Raw genomic sequence first — 18,810 nt, forward strand, 5'->3', positions numbered from 1 at the left:
GCTGCAAGTGATGTGAAAGATATAGAAGACAACACAGTCTGTGGGTGCGCCATTCTGTACGTCGTCTTTCTGCTGTAAGCGTGTGCTGTTCACAACGTGCAAGTGTGCTGTAGACACAACATGGTTTATTCATTAGAACAGAGGATTTTTCTGGTGTTGGAATTCCACCGCCTAGAACACAGTGTTGTTGCAACAAGACGAAATTTTCAACGGAGGTTTAATGTAACCAAAGGACCGAAAAGCGATACAATAAAGGATCTGTTTGAAAAATTTCAACGGACTGGGAACGTGACGGATGAACGTGCTGGAAAGGTAGGGCGACCGCGTACGGCAACCACAGAGGGCAACGCGCAGCTAGTGCAGCAGGTGATCCAACAGCGGCCTCGGGTTTCCGTTCGCCGTGTTGCAGCTGCGGTCCAAATGACGCCAACGTCCACGTATCGTCTCATGCGCCAGAGTTTACACCTCTATCCATACAAAATTCAAATGCGGCAACCCCTCAGCGCCGTTACCATTGCTGCACGAGAGACATTCGCTAACGATATAGTGCACAGGATTGATGACGGCGATATGCATGTGGGCAGCATTTGGTTTACTGACGAAGCACCGAGCGAGGTGGCGCAGTGGTTAGACACTGGACTCGCATTCGGGAGGACGACGGTTCAATCCCGCGTCCGGCCATCCTGATTTAGGTTTTCCGTGATTTCCCTAAATCGCTCCAGGCAAATGCCGGGATGGTTCCTTTGAAAGGGCACGGCCGACTTCCTTCCCCGTCCTTCCCTAATCCGATGAGACCGATGACCTCGCTGTCTGGTCTCCTTCCCCGAAACAACCAACCAACCAACCAACTGACGAAGCTTATTTTTACCTGGACGGCTTCGTCAATAAACAGAACTGGCGCATATGGGGAACCGAAAAGCCCCATGTTGCAGTCCCATCGTCTCTGCATCCTCAAAAAGTACTGGTCTGGGCCGCCATTTCTTCCAAAGGAATCATTGGCCCATTTTTCAGATCCGAAACGATTACTGCATAACGCTATCTGGACATTCTTCGTGAATTTGTGGCGGTACAAACTGCCTTAGACGACACTGCGAACACCTCGTGGTTTATGCAAGATGGTGCCCGGCCACATCGCACGGCCGACGTCTTTAATTTCCTGAATGAATATTTCGATGATCGTGTGATTGCTTTGGGCTATCCGAAACATACAGGAGGCGGCGTGGATTGGCCTCCCTATTCGCCAGACATGAACCCCTGTGACTTCTTTCTGTGGGGACACTTGAAAGACCACGTGTACCGCCAGAATCCAGAAACAATTGAACAGCTGAAGCAGTACATCTCATCTGCATGTGAAGCCATTCCGCCAGACACGTTGTCAAAGGTTTCAGGTAATTTCATTCAGAGACTACGCCATATTATTGCTACGCATGGTGGATATGTGGAAAATATCGTACTATAGAGTTTCCCAGACCGCAGCGCCATCTGTTGTTGAAAATTGTAACTACTGTAATTTCGAAAGTTTGTCTGCTTGAAAATGTACTGTTGTCCCAAGCATATTGCAACAAACGGTGTATTTCTATCGCTGCTCGTTTAGTTTTTATTGCCGTTTCAAATATACCGGTCATTTTTGAAACACCCTGTACATACAGTATTGAATTAGATTTATCACAACGATTCATGGACTTTAAGCATTTTATTGATTTAAGAAAGTATGCCCCATTATGAAATGTGGACATTGTGCCTTACAGAACCAAAGAAAAAAAATCAGAACGATGACGTGGTTTTGTTCGTTTGTGTCCAACTGTATTACTGAATATGTAAAACGGGCCAATCGCAGTAGCGGATTGTTTGTCTAATGGCTTCCAGGGTATACAAAAGTTTGATTTTCATTGTTTCATATACTTATTGATCGTGACATGATCTGCTCATTAAAAGGTACAACCTTATTTTAAAGGTTTAACGTAATATCAAGTACTGGGGCACTCTAGAAAGTAAAGAGAGTTTTGACATAATTGAATATAAACTAAAGATAGAAACAAAACATTTCACATATGAAGTTGTAGTGACTTACTCTGTTTTTAAATATTGTGGACGTAGCTCTCAAGCCACTTGTTGCAGCTTGGGACCAGTCTTTCAGTTCCCATCTTGTAATTCTGCACCGTGAAAGATCTGAACCCTGACGTCACTACTTGTTTGAGGTCTTCATCGTTTCCTAACTGTTTTGCACCAAAAACTTCCTTTACTTTCGGGAATAAGTGAAAATCATTTGATGCCAAATCAGTGCTGCAAGATGGTGTTCAAAAATTTCCAACTTAAGACGAAGTTCTTACTTGTCCACGATGATAACTGAGGCTGCGCATTGTTATGAATAAGAAACACCTTTGCTGAAACCTTTCGTCTCCTTTTTATAGCACGCAGATGTAGTTGAAGAGTTTCACAGTAAACATCATCAAACGGTTCAAATGGCTCTGAGCACTATGGGACTTAACATCGGAGGTCATCAGTCCCCTCGAACTTAGAACTACTTAAACCTAACTAACAAAAGCCAGCTGGTGCTTTTCATTTATTATTAACCTAAGGACATCTCACACATCCATGCCCGAGGCAGGATTCGATCCTGCCACCGTAGCGGTCGCGCGGTTCCAGACTGAAGCGCCTAGAACCGTTCGGCCACTTCGGCCGGTAGTAAACATCATAATTTATTGTTTCTCCTCTTGGCGTTTACTGCACATGGGTCAAACCCCTTCGATCCTAAAAAAAATTATGCCATCTCTTTCCTGATGTTGAGGTTTGCTTTTTCATTGTTTTGTCGAGAAATTTGATTGATGCCACTCCATAGACTGATGTTTGTTCTCCTCACTCGTTCATTGCGCTGTCAGAGTAAACATTCTTTATTTGCCTATAATTTTCGATAGGCTGCTCATTTTGTGAGTTCAGAAAACGAACTGCCATTATGCACATAGCATTTGGCGGAATTTTCGTTGGGCGCCGCCATTTCGAAAGGCTGTGGAGCAAAGACGTGTGACAACTCGGCAACAAACCTCGGCACACCCAGGGATAGGGAAAGCAGCTAAATGACACGCTTGCAACTGCGTTGGTGGCGGATCAGTGTCTGGCACGGTGCGAAATCGTTCATTACTTTCTGGACGACCGTCATATTAAAGGTGCTTGTCTTGAGCTGGCATAACTCACGGCGCGCAAGTTACCCTGACTATGTTCAGTCAGTATTTGAGAGAAACAGCAACAAACTCGACGCAGAATTTCAGTCCTTTTCGAATCTTTCTCTCGCTTCCACCCTCCGACCCTCTCCCCCACCTCCACAGGCCCGCCCCCCTCCCCCTTCCGCAAGCACGAAATAACGAAGGGAAGAAAAAGTTAATCACTTGCAACATTTTTCACTTCTTTCCTACTAACGGTGTTCGCAATACATTTTGTAGAGAGTCTCCAAATACACTACTGGCGATTAAAATTGCTATACCACGAAGATGACGTGCTACAGACGCGAAATTTAATCGACAGGAAGACGATGCTGTGATATGCAAATTACTAGCTTTTCAGAGTATTCACATCAGGTTGGCGCCAGTGGCGACACCTACAACGTGCTGACATGAGGAAAGTCTCCAACCGATTTCTCATACACAAACAGCAGTTGACCGGCGTTGCCTGGTGAAACGTTTTTGTGATGCCTCGTGTAAGGAGGAGAAATGCGTACCATCACGTTTCCGAGTTTGATAAAGGTCGGATTGTAGCCTATCGCGATTGCGGTTTATCGTATCGCGACATTGCTGCTCGCGTTGGTCTAGATCCAATGACTATTAGCAGAATATGGAATCGGTGGGTTCAGGAGAGTAATACAGAACGCCGTGCTGGATCCCAACGGCCTCGTATCACTAGCAGTCGAGATGACAGGCATCTTATACGCATGGCTGTAGCGGATCGTGCAGCCACGTCTCGATCCATGAGTCAACAGATGGGGAAGTTTGCAAGACAACAACCATCTGCACGAACAGTTCGACGACGTTTGCAGCAGCATGGAGTATCAGCTCGGAGACCATGGCTGCCGTTACCCTTGACGCTGCATCACAGACAGGAGCGCCTGCGATGGTGTAGTCAACGACGAACCCGGGTGCACGAATGACAAAACGTCATTTTTCGGATGAATCCAGGTTTTGTTTACACCATCATGATGGTCGCATCCGTGTTTGGCGACATCGCGGTGAACGCACATTGGAAGCGTGTATTCGTCACCGCCATATTGGCGTATCACCCGGCGTGATGGTATGGGGTGGCATTGGTTAAACGTCTCGGTCACCTCTTGTTCGCGTTGACGGCACTTTGAACAGTGGACGTTACATTTCAGATGTGTTACGACCCGTGGCTCTACCATTCATTCGACCCCTGAGAAACCCTACATTTTAGCAGGATAAAGCACGATCGCATATTGCAGGTCCTGTACACTTTCTGAATGCAGAAAATGTTCGACTGCTGCCCTGGCCAGCACATTCTCCAGATCTCGCACCAATTGAAAACGTCTGGTCTATGATGGATGAGCAACTGTCTCGTCACAATGCACCAGTCACTACTCCTGATGATCTGTGGTATCGTGTTGAAGCTGGATGGTCAGTTGTACCTGTTCACTCCATCCAAGCTCTGTTTGACTAAATGCCGAGGCGTATCAAGGTCATTATTACGGCCAGATGTGCTTGTTCTGGGTACTGATTTCTCAGGATCTAAGCACCCACAGTGCGTGAAAATGTAATCTCATGTCAATTCTAGTATAATATATTTGTCCAATGAATACCAGCTTATCATCTACATTTCTTCTTGGTGTAGCAATTTTAATGGGCAGTAGTGTATATCAGAGAATTTATCTGCAAAATTGTATTGTTGTACAAGGCGTAGTTTAGGACATATGACATCATAAATATTCAGATCCGTCAAAAATTAGCTTCTCTTAAAACAGAACGGTAATTACTGAAATTACATCATTAGTCCGTGGGTGAATAAACAGAAGGAAGTAAAATCACAATAATAATGATACCGACTCTTCAGCCATAAAAATTCCACATCCTTATGACAGATATGGGGCACATTAATTCGTTTGTAAAGTAACGGTTCTATAGTTTTGTTGTCTCTTAGTTATTGCCTTCATCATATACCGCGAAAGAGGCAACTTTCAGCCAGTTTCAGCAAACAACCTGTTATCGAGCAGTTCAGAACTTGAGACTCGAGAATCGAGTCGAACTCTCGGCAGCTGTGAGGACGCCTGTGTGTGGCTAGTAAGCAAGCGTCGAGAGGTCGTGATTCTGAGCGCTCTAGTCAAGGCGGGACGGGACGCGAGGGCGAAGCGGCGCCAGGCGTCGCGGCAGTAATTAACGAATTGCTTGAGCAGCGGAGACTGACGGCCCTCCGCGGATGCGGGGCGTGCCAGCCACGGCAGTGGCAGCCGCCATTAATTTGTCGGAGTGACGGCTCGTAATGACGCACGGCGGTGCGCTGCCGTGATGCACCTGATGATGTGCCTCTGCTGGCGAAACAACCGTACGCAGCGTCTTCCTTTCTCTGCGCTAACTCTACACACTTCCAGCTAGTATTTCATTTCCTTACACCTTTCATTCATAATATTTCCGAAAAACACTAAATTAGCCACCGCAAGTATCTGTTTCATATTTTTTGATACTTGTGTACAGTTCAGGAATAATTTTTAGGTTGCAGCGGTATGCGAAAAGAGGAGTCTGCTATTCACCGTATTGGTCCGAACACAATTCGCACCCGAAAATAAAGCCCACCCTTAATTTTAGGAGAGAAAAAAGGAGAGAATTTGAATCTACATCTACATGTCTTGTTGCAATCCTTGTTCACTCAAGTATGAGCAGCCCTTAGCGGCTCGCCATCTTATTTACAACCATTCATGACGTCGCCTTTCCGGCTTAGATTTTTTAAAAATGTGACTTGTAAGTATTGCATCTCTTTCCAGTCAGTAGAAACTTTAATTTTATTAATGTATTATATATCTAATATGTTTTAGAACAGTTAGTTTAATTCTGAAGACGACGCTCATAGTAGCGTCGAAACCTGGTCAATTTTGACTTAATATTTGTGACCGAGGGCTTTTTTGTTCTAATATAATCACACTTAAGTGCCTAGCAGAAGGTTCATCGATCCACCTTCATAAAAATTCTCTATTAATCCAATCTCTGGTATTCCAATCATTATTTCAAACTCGATCAGCGCGAGGAAAAAAACGCTACCTCTGGTTTCTCAATTTTTTTTACGATGGTTGTTTCCCTCTATGTACGCGTCAACAAAATAATTTCGCTTTCGGAAGAGAAATTTGGTGATTGACATTTCGTGAGGAAATTCAACCGCAACGAGAAACGCCTTTGTTTTAATGATGTTCACACCAATCCCTGTATCATGTCAGTGACACTCTCTTCCATATTTCGCGATAATACAATACGTGCTGCTCTTCTATGAACTTTCTCCGTGTACTCCATTAATCCTATGTGGTAATGATCCCAGACGCAGAAGCTGTACTCCAAAACAGGACTGACAAGCGTAGTGTAGGAGCACGTGTTCCTCTCGCCGCGGACTTCTAGTACTCAGCCACACACAATTGATACCATCAAAGTGTACGGGCCTGAAGATGGCGTTGACGCAACGTCGAAACTAGTAGCCAGTACAGTTGGAGGAGTTTCCATTTTAATAAAAATTATACCAGCTGATGTCCCACCATCATCCAGTTTAAATATGGATGTACGAATCTTTAGCAGTCTTTGGTTCGCCTCCCCCATAACATTTCCTATACGTTCTTTTGAATTTAAGTTGTTTGTAATGGTAGTTCCTAGGTATTTAGTTGGATTTACGGCCTTAAGGATTTGACTGATTTATCGTGTAACCTAAGTTTAACGGATTCCTTTTAGCACTCATTTGTATGACCTCAGACATTTTATTATTTAGGGTCAATTGCCAATTTTCATACCATACAACTGCCTTTTAAAATCATTCTGATCTTCTGATGCCTTTACTGGACGATAAACAACAGCATCATCTGCAAACAACGTAAGACGTCTGTTCAGATTAATGAACCGCAGAGGGCCCATAGAACTGCCTTGGAGAACGCTGGAAATCACTTCTATTTTACTTGATGACTTTCTGTCATTATTACGAAATGTGACCTCTCTGACGGGAAATCACGGATTCTGTCACATAATTGATACGATGTTCCGTAAGCATGCAATTTGATTATAAGCCGCTAGTGAGGTACGGTGTCAAAAGCATTCTGGAAATCTAGAAATACAGACTCAATTTGAAATCCCTTGTCAATAGCACTCGACACTTCGTTTGAGTAAAGAGCTAGTTATGTTTCACAGTACCCATGTTTTCTGAATCCGTATTGACTGTGTATCAATAGATCGTTCTCGTAGAGGTAATTCATAAAAATTCACATCCCCTTTACAAAAGCTGTTCTTATTAGGGTCGACCTTGATGTTGTAACGTACATAAATCACTTAGAACCAGTCACGTTTGACTACTGCGATTTTTTTCAAGTCTCCCAGAATTGTCACACGCCTACTATCCAGGGCATTAGACACGCCGCAGTTCTTGAACCTTTTGATGGCATTGTGCACCACGAAGAGAGACTTCAGTTACACATACAGTAAGGCTGACTGGTGGCTTATTAACCTTGTAGGGACGGTGTGAATGTACGAACCGCTTCTGCAGACTAATCAGTGTTTTTGGACGCAGTCTTCCAATGATTTGTTTACGACGATATCGAACACCTGTGGCATTTCTTCATTTTGGATTAAAGAACTAACGCTACAGTAGAAGGTCCTACGATACGAAAGTATTCAGGCGTCTGAAAAGTCGTGCAGATAGGCGGCAACTAACTTTTGGTGGCCAAATGCTGCGGACTAGCGAGAATATTTCAGAAAGGATTATAACGAGTTCTTTTTGTGACCAGCTCTTCAGTGAGTGCTTTCTGTTATACTAAAACCATATTTACCTCTACTGAACGCTGCCAGACATTTTTAAAGAGATGAACTTCAGTTAATCATTTAGGCGTAGCACATAAAAAACCAGTTTCGGTTTGTGCACATTTTCAAATGAAGTTCTGTTGGTGAAATGAGTGTCGCTGTATTTATAAACTATTTCATGCTGCTTGGAAACGGAGATCTGTTTCCACACTGAAGCCGAAAATGTGCATATTAGTTTTGAGAATCACATACCGAATACAAGAATTCACTGTGAAGTACCTCGTGTACGCGAATGCACTGCAAACATCTAAACGTGTAAGATTATGGTCGGAAAAACAATATATTCCATAAAGCTTGGGCTGAAATATGTCCATAACATACTGTTTTCATAATCCCGACAACATTTATCACAGCAACATGCGATGGTTTTGTGTGATGTCGTAGTTTATCTAACCCTCATTTATACAGTTTAGTACAGTGCCAGTAATGTGAGTTGCGTAGAAACTTCGTGAAATGCTCTCGTTGTCTGCATGAATTCTGCTATCGACATTCAGTTGAACCTTCTTATTGCAGTCAAACCTCCGTCTTCCTTTACAACTGTAATGACCCGTATTTTCTCCCGTTACAAACCTGACAAATTCTTGACCCCCGTAAGATATGTTCCACTAACTAATTTGCTCTTTAGTCAGTGTGTGCCATTAACTATTTCGCTCAGCTGTTGTATCCAGCACCTTTTCATAAATTATCCTATCTCCTCACCTAAACTTCAGCATTCATCTTCTGCAATACAATTCAATAACTTCTGTTCTCCTGTTGCCTAAACTGTTTACCATCAACGTTTCACTTCGATATAAGGCTAGACTCTAGAAAATACCTTCAAGGAAAGACTTCCTACAGCTTAAATTTATAATCGAATTTAACAAATTTCTCTTTTTCAGAGATGCTCCTTGCCATTGCCCGCCTGCACTACACGTCTCCTTTACTTCACCCATTGTCTATCATTTTACGGGCGAAATAGCAAAACTCTTTGCTACATTTGGTGTATCATTTCCTTATCCAATTCCTTCAGGATAATTTTATTTAATTAGACGACTTCGCTTTACATCAAACCAAAACCAGGGTTCGGACTGATCACCACAACTGCAGGAACCTCACAACTATAAAAAAAATCCAGGGAATTTGTAGAAATGAAGGGAAGGCTTTTAGAAACTTCTGGAAGAAATTGTGCAAAACTTATTTTCTCATGAATTTTTTGTTGTTACTGTGGTCTTCGCCTCGATGCAGACCTCAATGCTTGGTGGTCCCTTGACGTCCTATCAACCGATCCTTTCTTCTAGTCAGGTTTTGCCACAAAGTTCTTATCTGCCCAGTTCTTTTCAGCGCCTCCTCAGTAGTTACAAGACCCATCCATCTAACTTTCAGCATTTTTTTATAGCACCACATTTCAAAAGCTTCTATACTTCTATCGTCTAATCTGTTTATCGTCCATGTTTCACTTGCATACATGGCTAAAAGCCACAAATATGCTCTCAGAAAAGACTTCTTTTCTATATTCTATGTTCTATATTCGAAGTTAACAAATTTCTCTTCTTCAGAAAAGCCTTTCTTGCCATTACCAGTCTACACTTCATATTCTCTATGTGAACAGCTAATTTGCTGCCCAAATAAATTATTACCTCGGAAGAATATATTTCAAATTAAGTATTTTTTTCCGAATAAAAGACGGGCTGACGCCGAAGAAATTTGTTCTTTCATTTACACTAATTTATTTACAGCGGCTGTGGCGATATGCATAAAAAGGAGTATTGTTCAAAAAGTTGTCGGATAACTCCGGATAATCAGCTAGTTATGTTGTATACATCGACATAACCCACTTCCCTGCTCCCCCCCCCCCCCACTCCCCCCGCCCCCCCCACTCCCCCCGCCCCACGACCCCATCATCCCCACCACACCCACTGAATGCTAACTTCCTGATTTGAATATGGACATATTAAAACGCATTTTATCTCGTAATCGCCTGGGAATCAAAATGTGTCCATCTGTTCTGTGTCAAGCTAACATTTTTTTTAAAGAGTATAAAGCATTTGGCGCAACGAGCTTACTCATTCACGGTCGCGTGGCGCCTCCACAAAAGTGTAATTAAGTTTTTATTCCGTATTTAAAAGTAGATTTCAGCAGCAGCCGCTGTTAATCTGTGTGACTTGTTGCAAGGCATTTAGGCAGTTCGCCGTTTCGGCGGCGTGTGTACGCATATATGATTAAAACTGTTAATCCGCTACTAATACCGCTGCGGATTCCGTTTCATAATTGATCAAATGAAGCTTTATTAATGACTGAAATTGTGTAATTCGTTGATTCGTGAATTTATGGGGAACTGTACACTTCTGTCATGGCGCCGAAACTGGTACTGATATTGCCTGAAGAATACGTCCGCAACTGTTTGATGAGGGAGCTGAATTTGGTAGGGTGATCAAATGACATAGGTTAATTCGTTTAAGTATCAATCAGAAACGTTAGCAAATAAATTTAATTTACCTAGTCAGTATAGCCTTTCCAGTTGGAGCGTTATCCATTTATTTATACCGGCAAGATTATGGCTATCAGGTTCCCGCTTACACCTAATCAGGCGTTCTACAAATTTAACATTGCATATACTACAGCAAGAATATTGTGCTAAATGTAGGAAAATGAAAGCTACAGTAGTACTGATAAGAAAAAACGTACACACAGTTTATGTTCGTACAAAAATAATTAAAACTGGCGTGCTACGGATCGGAGCGTGGAATGTCAGATCCCTTAACCGGGCAGGTAGATTAGAAAATTTAAAAAGGGAAATAGATAGGTTAAAGTTAGATATAATGGGAATTAGTGCAGTTCGGTGGCAGGAGGAACAAGAGTTTTGGTCAGGTGAATACAGGGTTTTAAACACAAAATCAAATAGTGGTAACGCAGGAGTAGGTTTAATAATGAATAAAAAAAATAGGAGTGCGGGTAAGCTACTACAAATAGCATAGTGAACGCATTATTGTGGCCAATATAGACACAAGTAGTTCAAGTTTATATGCCAACTAGCTCTGCAGATGATGAAGACATTGAAGAAATCTATGATGAGATAAAAGAAATTATTCAGGTAGTGAAGGGAGACGAAAATTTAATAGTCATGGCTGACTGGAATTCGAGAGTAGGAAAAGGGAGAGAAGGAAACATAGTAGGTGAATATGGATTGGGGCTAAGAAATGAAAGAGGAAGCCGGCTGGTAGAATTTTGCACAGAGCATAACTTAATCATAGCTAACACTTGGTTCAAGAATCATGAAAGAAGTTGTGTACATGGAAGAATCCTGGAGATACTAGAAGGTATCAGATAGATTATATAATGGTAAGACAGATATTTAGGAACCAGGTTTTAAATTGTAAGACATTTCCAGGGGCAGATGTGGACTCTGACCACAATCTATAGGTTGTGAACTGTAGATTAAAACAGAAGAAACTGCAAAAAGGTGGGAATTTAAGAAGATGGGACCTGGATAAACTGAAAGAACCAGAGTTTGTACAGAGTTTCAGGGAGAGCATAAGGGAACAATTGACAGGAATGGGGGAAAGAAGTACAGTAGAAGAAGAATTGGTAGCTCTGAGGGATGAAGTAGTGAAGGCAGCAGAGGATCAAGTAGGTAAAAAGACGAGGGCTAGTAGAACTCCTTGGATAACAGAAGAAATATTGAACTTAATTGGCGAAAGGAGTATACTCCGAATGAGGGACAGCGAGGACTGTTTCCAGTGCGTGACTTGGCGATGTAGATTGTTCCGCGCTGGCTATGTCACCGTCGTCAATACGCGCGACGCGGGAGTATACCACCTGTATTGGTAGCGTCCAGAGATCCCAGTGGTAGCAAGTTGTATTGTTATTGTTGTATTGGCTGGCTACGGTTCTGGTCGCAGCCGAACTGAGAACGCCAGGCGATTGCTGGTAGAGGACGACATCTGAAAGTAGATCACCCACAAAACGCGGATGAGCGTGCAGTAGCAGTACGGTCGGTATATAGATGCAGATATATTAGAAACAGACTGCAGAGCCATCACATGAAATGTTCTTCGGAGGACGTGCGTTAAGAAGATGTGTTCCCTCCAGCAGACAGGGGTTTGGACATTTGGTTGGTCTGTCGTGCACACAAGACCTACGGTCAAACCGTACAAAGAAAATAAACTACAACTGTAAATAAAACAAGTTATAAAAGAAGTGATTTAAATCGTGTCTGCTTATTTGAAAAAGAGCGCTTTTAAAAGTATCATTACAAGCTTCCATATTAACTTCGGTAAGTTCTGAAGTTTTATGGGAACTTAGCGCATGAACACATGCATGAACATCTGCTGAAACAACATTGAAGAACTGCGCACACATTCAATTCGTCTGTGGGTTTGTCCTGTTACCTCGCGACAAGGTTCCTTTACGAACTAATTATCTCTAATGACTATAATTCTTATATATGAGTGTGAAAACCTAGTAAAGCTGTGTTGATGTAGTTCGTGACAGTGAGATAACAAATTAAGGAGGGTGAAGTTTCCCCGTATTTTGCATATGCTTAAAATTTAGATTTTCGGTTCGAAAAATATTACATGTACACATTTTGAGTACTAGTTATATTTGGCATTTGCCCTGTTTTGTAACCCAATCTGACATCTGATTCTGGAATTACTTTTCTGTTCCTAGATTATGCCTACCGTAATGTGTACCACATTAAAGAAAAGACACTTTATATGAATGTGACGAGATAGCGTACCGTTGCAAAAGCCCAAATTTTGCGGCAGAGTCTAATATTTCGGTGTTGTTACGAAGTGAGGTCTTAGAATGGTTTTCCGTGTTATCTGCGAGTTGGATGCTAACATTGAAATCCGCTATCTCCCTTCGAGCTATGGTTTATTTGCCACATGGTCCTCATCCTATCTTTGGTACTGCTCTGTATACATTTAGAATTCGGATGTTTCCTTTTAAGGTCCTGTCTCATATATTTACATTCACGGTATGCACTACAAATTTTAAGTACGGTAGCTTAAATCATTTTAACCCTTCATCTGTGAAGATGGTCCAAGACCCAAACTGGAAAAATTTGGGTTTAAGAATAAAAACAGCTGTTGGTTCAAATATGCATATTAATCATTGCTTAACGGCCGTTGGAAGCCATCTTCCAAACATATTTCTACGTGAGCCGGGCGTCACCTGCTGAGAGCATACCAAGGCGGTCATGACATTGCTTCGATTAATGAACTGTAGAAACTTTTGTAACGCACGAGTTAAAAACCCTTTCGTCCTAACATTCTAGAAGGGTCATAGACCTTTCAAGAAATGTAATCGAAAAATTGAATTTTCGACGATTTTGATTGAGAACCTGGACTTAACAGTGCAAAAGCATTCACAGCTCGCAGGCTCACGTTTAGCATCACCACCATAACTCCGATAAAGGCCGTACTGCAGCACATCCAACAGTAGTGTAGTAAGATGTGCGTGTGTGTGTGTGTGTGTGTGTGTGTGTGTGTGTGTGTGTGTGTCAGAACTACTTAACTAGTGTGAAGCTGTTCTTCAAAAGAAGATGTCTCCCGTGTTAATAGTAAAGCATCAAACTGTATCTTGCCAAGAAGAGGATGACATGTAATGAGTTACTAACGCCGCAGGCGACAGTTATGATATTTTCTCCGTGTGCGTTGCTTCTTTCTTCTTTCTCTACATTTCTTCTCGACACTCAATTCCATCTTTCCCCTTTAATCTTCTGCTTCATTACAGCGGCTTTCCAGGCTACGGCGGTATCGCCTCATTTAATTATCTCACCCATTCCAGTTGTTTACACACCATTCATCGCGCAGTTCCTCTTTAATTCAGACTGCGACTATGTCCTGCCCTCCTTGTTACGCCTCTTGTAGTTTCCACTCCCTCGACCTCTCCCTTTCATCGTGCATCCTAATTTATTCGCTCCTTTGAATTTCTCTTCCCAGATCAAGCTGCCGTCTGCATTATATATGACCTCTAATTTCATTCCTCTTGGAAATATCCCAGACCGTACACCGCAGCTCGCTCCTTTGAGATTCGCTTAACCTTGCAGTTCTTCTGTGTCGCCGCTGCACAGACGGAAATATAATTCGGCTCCTCCTCGCACTCGCCTCGCATTCAAACCGGCCGCCGGTGGTCCTCCTCCACCGCCGGCGCGTGCTCGGAGCCCTCCAGAAAAACGTTTTGTCATCTGCTCAAACTCGACTTCTGCATAAATTTGTCACCAAACACATAGAAAAAAACACACACACAAACATAGTCTTCGTTCGTAGCGAGCAACGTGGCAGCGTGTAACGTATCGATGTCGGTACAAGGGAAACTGAAAGCACGAATTCGATGAGTATATCCACACGTGGAGCAACTTTTCCTTCAGCATGACAACGCCATACCACGCATGGAGGCTGCGACGTCTGCAGTACTCCGCCGCCTTGGGTTTACTGTCATCGACTTGGCCCCATCCGATTTAAGCAACATCTTCGAGAGCTTCACTTCGATACTAGTGATGCGATGCATGAAGAGATGAGGTTGCGGCCCCGTCAACAAAGACACACATTCTAAAGTGACGATATCAACAGTCTGGTCTGTCGTTGGGAGAAATGTGATAGTTGGCAAGGAGACTATTTAGAGAATTAATATGTAGACATCAAGAATAAAGATGTAGAGTGTTACTAAATTTTAATTTATTTTACATCCTTTTAGAGTTTTCACATAACAAATTTAATGCTTGTTTCACTTTTATTAAATGAAGAAACAAATGGCATTAGTGTGATAATGTACAATATTTATTTTATGATACAAACCGGGTTTCGGCTGTTCCACTATCGTTAGTTACAGGGATAAACATGTGAGACTATGAAACTTCTGTGGTATTAAAGTTATTAAACTAGGAATACCTGTAAAGCATATTTCGTTTAGGATTAAAAGGAGGGTAATTATATCAGTAAAATGCGATGCAAAACAATTTAACTTAATAAAATATGGGACGTATTTATTAATCGAGTACATGACAAATTACAATTGTTCTCAGAAGAAAAAATTTCGTTCAACGATACATAGTAAACTTTGATGACATGTTGCAAGAGGGTGATTGGACAATATAATCTTGCCCTTAGCATTTCTAATATTACAAATAGGTACAGTATTAGAAACAAAAACAGTTACGAAAGTTAAAATTTTGACAGGGCATGGGAAACTACAGCAATCGAAGGAGGAAATGTGGCGTCTAAGTAGGAGGGTAATTTACAAATTGGTTTGAATGTGATTATTAGCAGTAACTAACAAGTGCCGAGGAAGGAAATTTTGTCTTATCATTCAGCTTTGGTCAGTTGTCATATGTAGATTAATTTCCATTATTTCAAGGTAGCTCATATCCATTTGTGACGGCACAAAAGACTTCATGTTGTACCGTGTAACTGCGGCCTTCTTGGAGCTGGTAGTCTGAAAAAGCAGTCTCCTTTTCTATGACTTACATTGTGTGTCTATAAGCGGATGGATACTGCCCTGCCGGATTGTCCTATACAGAATTCGCCACAACTACAACTGATTTTGGGTATTCCACTCCTTTCCAGAGATCGAGGGCTGTCTTTACCATTGCAAAAATGTGCCTAGTAGTGTCGTACAAACAAAATGATGTTCTAACTTACCTAAATTTAAAGGTCCTGGCCACATTGGGATAGACTTTTAATAAACGTAAGCACTAGCTCACTAATAACGTATTTTACGGAAGGTAGATCCTTATCAGGCATTAAGGAAATAATACTACTGTAATGTCTATTGCAGCGGTCTCTCCGCGATATTTTCAGAAATTTTATAAATTATATAACTCAGTACATATCTCGAAATATCTCTTCTTATCTTACGGATTTCTAAACTTTAATATACGATGATTATCAATGCAAAGTAGTTTCAAACCCTATTATTCCTTGGAGCGTGCATTTACTCCATGGAATAGCTTCTCTGCTATCTATGTTTTCTCTTATGAAAAGAAGGATTGAGATCTTGTCGATTAGCTGTGAAAGAACGAAGATGTATATGTATGTATTGTTGAGCTAGTCGCCCTCTTGATGAGATTCTGTATGAGAAGGAATTTAATACATGAACTAAACTAAAGTAACTGTGTTCGCGTATTATTTAACTGATTATTATTGACAGTGTCTGCTTACTACGCTGTGTTGCACGGGATCAGTGGGGAACGTCTGATTTACACTGTACTAACCTGCCGTTTTGTATGCTCAAAATATCCAGTTTACTGCTTTCAATAAATAGGCTAACACGGTCTTACCAGCAGATCTCCGGTCTTCCCCACCTGATCACCGGAAGTTAATAATTATTACAAATATTTTCAGGAGATCGACTGACAATTTTCGTCCCACCGAGACTTCTAAATTGCTTCACTGCCTTGTGGAATTTAAGTTAAGCTCAATTTAATCAGGATAGAACAGTATTGAACTATGTGAATGTGATAAGCCTGCTTTGTGAATGAAAATTCCCTTAATACACGAATGTTTTTTACTATCCTGATCAGTGAAGCTAAATCAGGCCGGTGTGAGAGAGGTTTTTAAATTTCAGATCCCACACAGAAATATTAAACTACCATTCCTTTACGTTACTTGATATGCACGTTATACCTTCTCTATATCCTTATACGGACAACACTAAGCTGAACTAAATTTTTGGGCGGAGACAGAGTATTAAAAAGAAGAAAACATGTATTCGCGATACATATCGCAACAACAGTGGGTTTCACTCATTCTGTGACGCATGTGAAGTACCGCTAATTGTGGATGCGTGTCGTTTCTCTGCTAGCATAAATATCAGAAACTAAATCACATTTACAGATAAATACTTTCCAGCTGCATTCAGATCACTTGGTCAGACCAGTATCGGGAATTAGCCCGTAAACAAGGAATAAAACGAATTACTTAGCTGCGGCTTCGATTACTGCATTATATCTTCTTGAGAAACTCAAACGCCATCAACACACTTTAAAAATAGTTTTTGTGAACACATGTTGTTGTTGTTGTGGTCTTCAGTCCAGAGACTGGTTTGATGCATCTCTCCATGCTACTCTATTCTGTGCAACCTTCTTCATCTCCAAGTACTTACATCCTTCTGAATCTGCTTAATGTATTCATCTCTTCGTCTCCCTCTACGATTTTTACCCTCCATGCTGCCCTCCGATACTAAACTGGTGATCGCTTAATGCTTCAGAACATGTCCTACCAAACGATGTCTTCTTCTAGGCAAGTTGTGCCACAAATTCTTCTTCTCCCCAATTTTATTCAGTACCTCCTCATTACTTATGTGATCTACCCATCTATGCTTCAGCAGCCTTCTGTAGCACCACATTTCGAATGCTTCTATTTTCTTCTTGTCCACACTATTTATCGTCCATGTTTCACTTCCGTACATGCCTTCACTCCATACAAATACTTTGAGAAAAGAATTCCTGACACTTAAATGTATACTCGATGTTAACAAGTTTCTCTTCTTTAGAAACGCTTTCCTTGCCATTGCCAGTATACATGTTATATCCTCTCTACATCGATCATCACAAGCTATTTTGCTCCCCAACTAGTGAAACTCATCTACTACCTTGAGTGTCTCACTTCCTGATCTAATTCCCTCAGCTTCACGTGCATATGCGTAATAAACTCACCGAGAAAAATATTATTTGCACCCTTATAAGAACACTGTTCGCTTCCGAGCACAGTGGGTGATAGAAAACTAGTAGCTGACCGTCACGTGACGCTTCAGCATGTCGGAATCCCAGTGACGTGGTGTGACTGTGCCAGTCGGTTGTACGAAATCATCACCGTGGATGGGTTGATCCATCTCACCGCGCAGCTTCCATATAGACGTATCGGAAAAGAACTACGTTTGGACGTGCCAGTTACCAGTCATTGTATGAAATTTATCGATTTCTTGGTGTTTCACTACAGAGTATACAACGTGTATACACTGCATGATGTATCACTCACCAACAATCACTGACGAGCTAAAGAAATTGGTACACCTGCCTCATATCGTACAGGGCCCTCGCGAGCAAGCGGAAGTGTCGCAACACGATGTGGCATGGACTCTACTAATATCTGAAGTAGTGCTGCAGAGAACTGACACCATGAATCCTTCAGAGCTGTCCATAAATCCATAAGAGTACGACGGGGTGGAGATCTCTTATAAATAGCATGTTTCAAGGCATCCCAAATATGCTCAATAACGTTCATGTCTGGCGAGTCTGGTGGCCAGCGGAAGTGTTTAAATTCAGAAGAGTGCTACTGTAGGCACTCTGTAGCAATTCTGGACTTGTGGGGTGTCGCATTGTCCAGCTGAAATTTCCCAAGTCCTTCGGAATGCGCAGTGGACATGAATGGACGCAGATCATCAGATAGGACGCTTACGTACGCGTCACCTGTCAGAGCCGTATCTATCTAGACTCATCAGGGATCCCGTATCACTCCAGCTGCACACGCTCCACACCATTACAGAGCCTCCACCAGCTTGAACTGTCCCCTGCTGACATGCAGTGTCCATGGATTCATGTCTATCCGCTCGCTACAATTTGAAACGAGACTCGTCCGACCAGGCAACACGTTTTCAGTCATCAAGAAATCTGCAGCAATTTGTGGAAGGGTTGCACTATTGTCACGTTGATTCTCTTCAGATGTCGTTCATCCTGTTCTTGCACGATTTTTCCCGACCGCAGCGATGTCAGAGATTTGGTGTTTTACCGGACTGCTGATATTCAGGGCCTCTCATGAAATGGCCGTACGGGAAAATCCCCACTTTATCG

Source organism: Schistocerca piceifrons, chromosome 2, assembly GCF_021461385.2.
Source record: "Schistocerca piceifrons isolate TAMUIC-IGC-003096 chromosome 2, iqSchPice1.1, whole genome shotgun sequence".
Lineage (NCBI taxonomy): Eukaryota > Metazoa > Arthropoda > Insecta > Orthoptera > Acrididae > Schistocerca > Schistocerca piceifrons.